This window comes from Poecilia latipinna, unplaced genomic scaffold (assembly GCF_001443285.1).
Source record: "Poecilia latipinna isolate Pla-1442-1.1 unplaced genomic scaffold, P_latipinna-1.0 Scaffold625, whole genome shotgun sequence".
NCBI lineage: Eukaryota > Metazoa > Chordata > Actinopteri > Cyprinodontiformes > Poeciliidae > Poecilia > Poecilia latipinna.
In genome coordinates this window covers 1-6,923 of record NW_015113241.1, presented here as the reverse complement: position 1 = coordinate 6,923, position 6,923 = coordinate 1, and the positions used below count along the sequence as shown (strand labels likewise).

At 44.1% G+C, this 6,923-nt stretch overlaps 1 long non-coding RNA gene across 1 annotated transcript; it reads left to right on the top strand.

The window, feature by feature from the left end:
- The first annotated feature begins 6 nt into the window (after positions 1 to 6).
- On the top strand, positions 7 to 2,060 carry LOC106954078 (uncharacterized). The gene is made up of 2 exons (XR_001426300.1): positions 7 to 973; positions 1,079 to 2,060. It is a non-coding gene; the product is annotated as an uncharacterized LOC106954078 (long non-coding RNA).
- The last annotated feature ends 4,863 nt before the right edge of the window (positions 2,061 to 6,923 follow it).

Genomic DNA, 6,923 nt, shown 5'->3' with positions numbered 1-6,923 from the left:
CCGCGGACCTCGAATATCGAATATCCAACTTGAAACTAACTTCACTGCGGTGCCACGTAAAGAAAGACGACAGAAACAAGAGGATCCGATGGAAGCAGCAAAGGCCGTCTTCCTTCGCCCGCCAAGGTCTCGCCGCACCGATCCACGTCACCTTTTTCTCCCAGCTCACCATCCATTCTCCCTCCATTTCTCCACCGCCGCTCTCGCATCGTCTTCACACCGTTGCCACGCGATGAGTCAGCCACGTCAACAGCTTCTCTCTTCCGCATGCCGCCATGGTCAGCACCTTTCCGGATTTCCCTCTCTACGCCCGTCTCGGGCTGTCGGGGTAAGACGTAGCATTCACATGTCTCATTCGCATTATTACGAACCGCATTTCAATTAGCTTATTCTCTCCTGAACTCGTAGGCCACTCAGGCTGCGCCCATTATGCTCGAGGGCTTTTAACTGCATGATGAAGAATCGATTTGTCGTGTTTGGGGAGGCGCTTATAAACGCCATACGAGCTCTAAGATTCTCTCACCGGGTTTTACTCCCGTGCGACAGCTAAAGAGACCTGCTGCGGCTGTCTCAGCTCCGTGTGTGTTCGAATTATGGCAGCAACCAGCAATTCGCAGAGCTTCGCACAGTTTCCTCAATTAACCGACTGAGTTGAGCAAAGCGTTGGAGGCAGGCTGTAAATGCCCGTTCCATGTTTTATATGCTGATTCTAAGTTGTTACCCATAGTACCCAGTAGGGGCGCTGTAGTTTGGTTCATGTTGAGTTAGTGCCTTCATTTAAAACTGTAAAATGAGAGGAAGTGTTGCTAGCCTCCTGTCAGTCAGCGCTTTGGGTTGAAATATAGAGGAAGAGGAGGATATTCTTCACCTTAATGACTCTGGACTGTAGCGCACATTCTTAAGAACAGGCTAAAGGCAGCACCGCACGGACTTAACCGCCATAAACTTTGCAGCCCTTGGACAGCGGAGCGAGGTACATGTTTAGAGCTCTATTGTGAAGTTAGCGTCATTATTATAATGTATTCATGTTTTGTGTCAAATAACAGCACTTAAGCAAAATGTATTTTATTCTCTTTAGTTTTCACGGTGTATTCGAAGCACGGTATGTTCAGTGCACTTCAACAACTTGGTTTGGAAAGAAGTAAATACGAAGTTACTGCACCCGTCGAAGCTCTCCGTGTTTTCTTGGGTCTGAGGGACTGCTACACAGGCAATGTTAAATAATAATGAAAGTTTATACAAATATAGCACCTTCAGCTCGTCGACTAGTGGCCTGTAGCCCGCTGATATGTTCTAAAGAGTGTAGGACCCTCGTTATTGAACGTTTTGGAAATGTCGTCATATGAGTAGTTTTACTGCAGTGTACCTTCTGCCCCCATAAGCCGATGCCCTCATGTTAAACTCGTCTGGAGTCGGGGGGCAGCCTAGAGGGATTACTCATTCATATATCAGCAGTCGTATGCGCACTCAGCTACTGAGAGCCGCGCAGCCCATTGTCTCGGGTGTCTCGGTTACCGCATTTTTATTTCAGCTCCATTATCAGCTAACTTGTCAACCAGAAGACTATGTTGTCATATTACCAATTGACTCTGCGCACGAGAACGTATTACTCATCCAGTAATTAGGAGTTTTGCCTCAGTTGCGAGGCGCCACACGCTGTTCAGTTGTTTGCCACGGATCGTGAAGTTGACTTAAAAATTCCTCCATGACAAATCTCGGTACAATCGTTCCAGACCTTTATCAATTAAACAAGCCATGAAATTCTCGCTTACATCATCCATTTCAGCAGCTCAAGTCCTCAGCATTTTCTAACTCGTTTCACTGCCATAACCCGTTCCGAGAGTAATTTCTGTAAGTGATCCCAGATCATCGCTCGCTATAAGTTGTTGTGTTTTAACTATAAGCCAAACCTCCACCATCTGTCTCATGTCTTCTATCGCCATCATTTAATTTAGCATACCTGCTTGTTGCGATCTGGTCATTTTAACACTATTGCAGATGAGCTGTCTCCCTGCCTGTGCTGTGTCCAGTCCTGCTATTAGACAAGTCACCCATTTCAAGCTTAATCTCATCCTGCCTGTATATTTCCTCAGTTTTTCATCCCCATTCTGAGTCTCTGCTTTTTCTTCATGCTCATCGTAGTTCCAAGCCCTGCATGCACGCAACCTTGAGGAGAGAAAAAAAAGTCTATGTTTTGACTATGTTCACCAGTCTCGAGGTATTCTCTTGGCCTTACGCTAACATCCAGCGCCAGACGAGCACTGCGCAATTCTCTGGTGGTGGTTGGTCAACCTCATGCAAGTGAATGTTGTCAATGTTTCGCATATCTTTCCCCTTTGTCCTTTACACCCTTAATTTCAGGTTTCATTCCAGTCTGTAACCCCCCAGCTGGCCTTCATCCTCCAGCCTGGCTCCGCGCCATCACAGTAACCCCCTCAAGCTGACCCGTACCCCCAGGCTGGCTCCGCGCCGCCTCAGGTGGCCCATGTCCCAGCTGTTCTTTGTCTATCCAGCGAGGCGCCTCTCCAGCCCGCACCTATCCTTTAGCCTTCCTCCAGGCTATTCTGCATCCCTACAAGCTGACCCGTATCCTCCAGCCAGGCTCCGCGCCGCCCCGTATCCCCATGGCTGGCCCTCATTCACCTGCCCGGCTCCGCGCCATCCCAGTAGCCCCTCAGCTGATCATGCTCACCTGCCTGGCCCTGCCATCACATTAACCACCAAGCTGTCCTGCATCCTCCTGCCCGGTCTCACTCTAGCTGCGTATCCCTCAGCTGGCTATTCACCAGCCTGGCATCATGTTATGGTTTATCACTGCTGGCCTCCATCCACCAAGTTCTTCCAAGTTTCCTTGTGTCATCTGTCACCTCAGATCGGTTCCTTCCATCAGTGCCTCACCTTTTCACGTGATCAACATCCCTATTGGCTGACCACTTGTATGCTATGCCTTTTCTTCCTCTCAGCATTCTCCTCCTCCTGTCCCTCAAGTCAACTCACAGGTTCAGAGTCCCACTATGGACTCTTTGCACCTCAGCTTCCGCGTTCGGGGTAAAGCGGCTCGATCGTTTCCGATCCAATACAAATATCATTTACATTAGGTGCTTGCAGGGCTTGGCCAAGGTTTGTACATCGATCCGAAGCCCCAACAAGTCAGCTGGAGAGAGGTTTTAAGATGTACGCCTAGTTATACATTCACTGACACAAAGGTGAGTTTTACTTAAATTTTGTGGCTAACGTTAACCTTAGCTTATGCTAGTAGGCAATATTCGTGGACATTGTTCTTGTAAAAATGTGCTATTTAAGTATCTAAACATTCTAACGCACAATGTATTTATCCAATTTCAAGTCGTTAGTGTCAGAGATTAACAGGGAGGTTACGGTTCGGGCTTTAGCTTCCGAAGCCTGATGAAGCTCAACAAGCCTCATAGCTTAACAGTAGCCCAGCTCTGGTGGCAGATCTACTTCAGCTGACCGTTCAGGTTCAAAGTTGCTGCTTTAGAGAAATATAACCGTGTTGCTTCATGTCTCTGTGTTATTTCGTTTTATTACCTTTGCATGTTGTGAAGAGCTCAGATAGGACGGTGTTTACAGCAGGATGTACAGACGGATCAGTTGCCCTTTCCCTCCTCTCACCTTAGGGCCCCGGCCTCAGCCCCTTTTGGGGGGGAGAGCATCCCTAATCAGAGTCGGGGGCGTTCACCCGAGATCACAGTTCAAATCTTCCGCCGGGGCTCGAGCACCAAAGAACTGTCATTCATTTCCTAAGAACCATTATTAATTTTGTCATTAAATCTTCAATCATTCATTTCTACGTCCGAGTTTTTTCGGCATGTCCCAGCATGGTGTAACCTGCACAAAATAAGAAACCGGTATTTTATTTTGGCGGGTCAAACTGACAGCACCCTTTAAGTTCCGGGTCACATGTGACTCGGATCTCAATCGCTGTTGCTGCTGTCGCTGTGGCCAGCTGCTCGTCTCGGCGTCTTCTAAACTTATAGAAGAATACGGCTGGATCGAGGCTTACTTAAAGGGCCGAAGGGTTAAATTGGGTGTTTCCTGTCGACCGCTCGACGGTGAGTCGTTTAATTTACGTACTTTGTTTTCTTTGGAAATAGAAATGCGGTGGCGACACGCCCACTTAATAGGTGCATTAACGACTGAAAAGTTAATTTATTGATTTAAAAGGTCATTTTCTTTTTGTAATTTTGTGGCCGAATAGATTATACATTGTTAAAATATTAAATAGGCCTTTTGATTTTTGTAGATTCGTCCTTTTAGGACAGTTTATTTTTTTATTGATCGATTTTTGCTAACGGCCTATAGAACTCTGGGCTTGGTCATTTGTTTTTTTATTGGGGAGTTGCGCAATGAAATAAAAGGAAAAAAAAACAATTGTTTATTGAAACGATATGGAAGTCAATTAAGTTTAATTGACTGTGTCAATTAAACTTAGATAATGTGAAAGTGCACTTTAATTTGATCTGTACCGGTAACTTTAATTTGATTTGTACCTTTGACCGGTAACTTTAATAAGGTCTATACCCTTGATTTGAATCTGAATGTAACTTTGAATTTGATCGCGATCTTTAATTGGAAATTCATTTGAAAAATTCATGAGAAAACACTCTATGGAATATAGTTATTTGTTTATTTTTTCGTAATTGTTGAATGTTTCTTTATTTTGGATAACAGTTTAACAATGTTTAAACATGACGGCTAATTTGTTTTATTTTTATTCATGACCTTGTTTAGGTCAGGTTTTTTTCCCCACCCCCTGTGTCACTTCAGGATGGCGAGCTACCGGATCACCGCAGCTTCGCGGTAGGATTTAAATGAACCAAGCTGTTTTCTCATTCTGGACCTATTTGCTCTGGATCATGGACAAAAAGGAAAAAAAAAACAATCAAATATTGACTGATGGACTATTGATCACTTTGGATTCATGAATGGACCAAAATAGAAACTCTTGGGTGACATCAGGGTTTATTGTTTTTTGTTGTTGAGTGTTTGTTTTTTCCTTGTTGTGTTTTTTGGTTATATTATAGAAAATCACTGTTATTATAAATATTATTATTATTGCATATCTTCATATATATATGAAAGAAAAAAAACAAGTTGAATACAATAACTTAAACATACTTTTGTCTAATGGTATTTTATTCACACCCACGGGCTCCATAGCCGAATCTATCCGAGCGCCATTTGTTATATTTGGCCGTAGTCAGGCGCCTAGCCTTAACTAGCGTTACAATGGCCTGCCCCTACGGCTGGCCCATGTCCTAGCCTTCCTCTCATTGTTGGCCCATGTCTCAGTTGTTCTTCGCTCATATTTTCAGCAGGGCTCCCTTACAGCAGGCACCTATCCTCCAGCCTGTCTCCAGGCGATCGTGTCCCCCTGAAACTGATCCCATCTCCTGCCTGGCTCCGTGCCTTCAACTATCCTTCACTCTTTTGCCTGGTATTTTTCAGCCTTTCTCTTAGCATGCCTTCATTCTTCGAATGGCCTTCATGATATTATGAAAATCCCTCTAGCAATCAAATTTGATTCCTCCTACCAGCTTCTCACCTTCTAGACTTCTGCACTCGTTTGGCGACTACCAGTACTGTGACGTTGCTCTCCGCACCCTCAAGCCAGCTCACAAGTTTTAGGTCCCCCCTTTTCTTTGGGCCCCGGCCTCAGCCCCTTTTTGGGGGGAGAGCATCCCTAATCGGTTATCGGGATGTTCATCGAGTGCACATCAACTCTCAGCTCAGATCAGCTGCCGGGGCCCGAGCGCCAAAGAAGTGTTATGCATTGCTGTCATTAAACCTTTTAATTGTTCCTTTTTCTTCGTCTGAGTCTTTCCATATATATATGAGTTGTCATGGTTTCAAAGTGTATTTAAAGCAGGTCTGGCTGCAGCTGCAGTCAACTACAACACATGCCCGTGTAAAACTCATTAACCTATTGAACAGCTAAGTCAGGATGCCATACAACTGTTAATAACGAAGTGTTTGACGATCTACACCGCCATCTTCCTCAGCGGTCCCACATGACTCTCAAAATATTTGTGTTGATAAATGAAGGTACAGAGCAGTCAGCTGATACAGAGCCTGGAAGGAAACATGGAGAGAAAAAACATCCGACTGAGTTTAAGATCCTGAGAAACTTTTAGAAAAACTTTGTTGATCAAATGTTCTGGTTCTGCTGGTTTGGACTCTTTAAACCAGTTTGACTGGATCAGATGTTAGAATCAGTTCATCATGTTTCTTTTACATTCAGGGAAATTAATTTTCTACATTTTTATTATTGTTTATATTTCAGTTTTAACTGCATCCTGTTGGCTTCAGCTCATCTTTTATTTTTTTTATTCAGATTGTGGAACTGCAGGTTGTCAGAGACCAGCTGGACGTCTCTGTTCTCAGCTCTGAAGTCCAAACCGACCCATCTTACTAATCTAGACCTGAACAGCACCAACCTGGGAGATTCTGGAGTGAAGGAGCTCTGTGGTTTTCTCCAGACTGAAGGCTACAGACTGGAGTATTTGGGGTATTTTAATTATATAATTATTGATATTTCAGTGAATAATTATCTATAATTGATCATTAATCAAAGATCATATCTTCTGTTCTAATAAATATTTTCTGAGTTTGTTCCTGGATCCAGAGTTTAATTTAGTCCCTCTGTGTAACTGAGTTGGACCTGCTGACCTGAGGTCAGAACAGGACAGCATTCGGACCCCCAGTGTGTAGAAATCCCCCTCATGTCAAGCAGGTCAAAGGTCAGATCAAAAACAGAGAGAATGAAAATCTCCCTTTATTGAAGTTCCTCAAATCTCACACTTAGTTTTAAATATTCTGCTATTAGTTGATAATCATCCAGTCCATGTGTTTTAATGTTTAACTAGAGCAGATTAAAGATGCTGGTTGTACTGAATAATTAG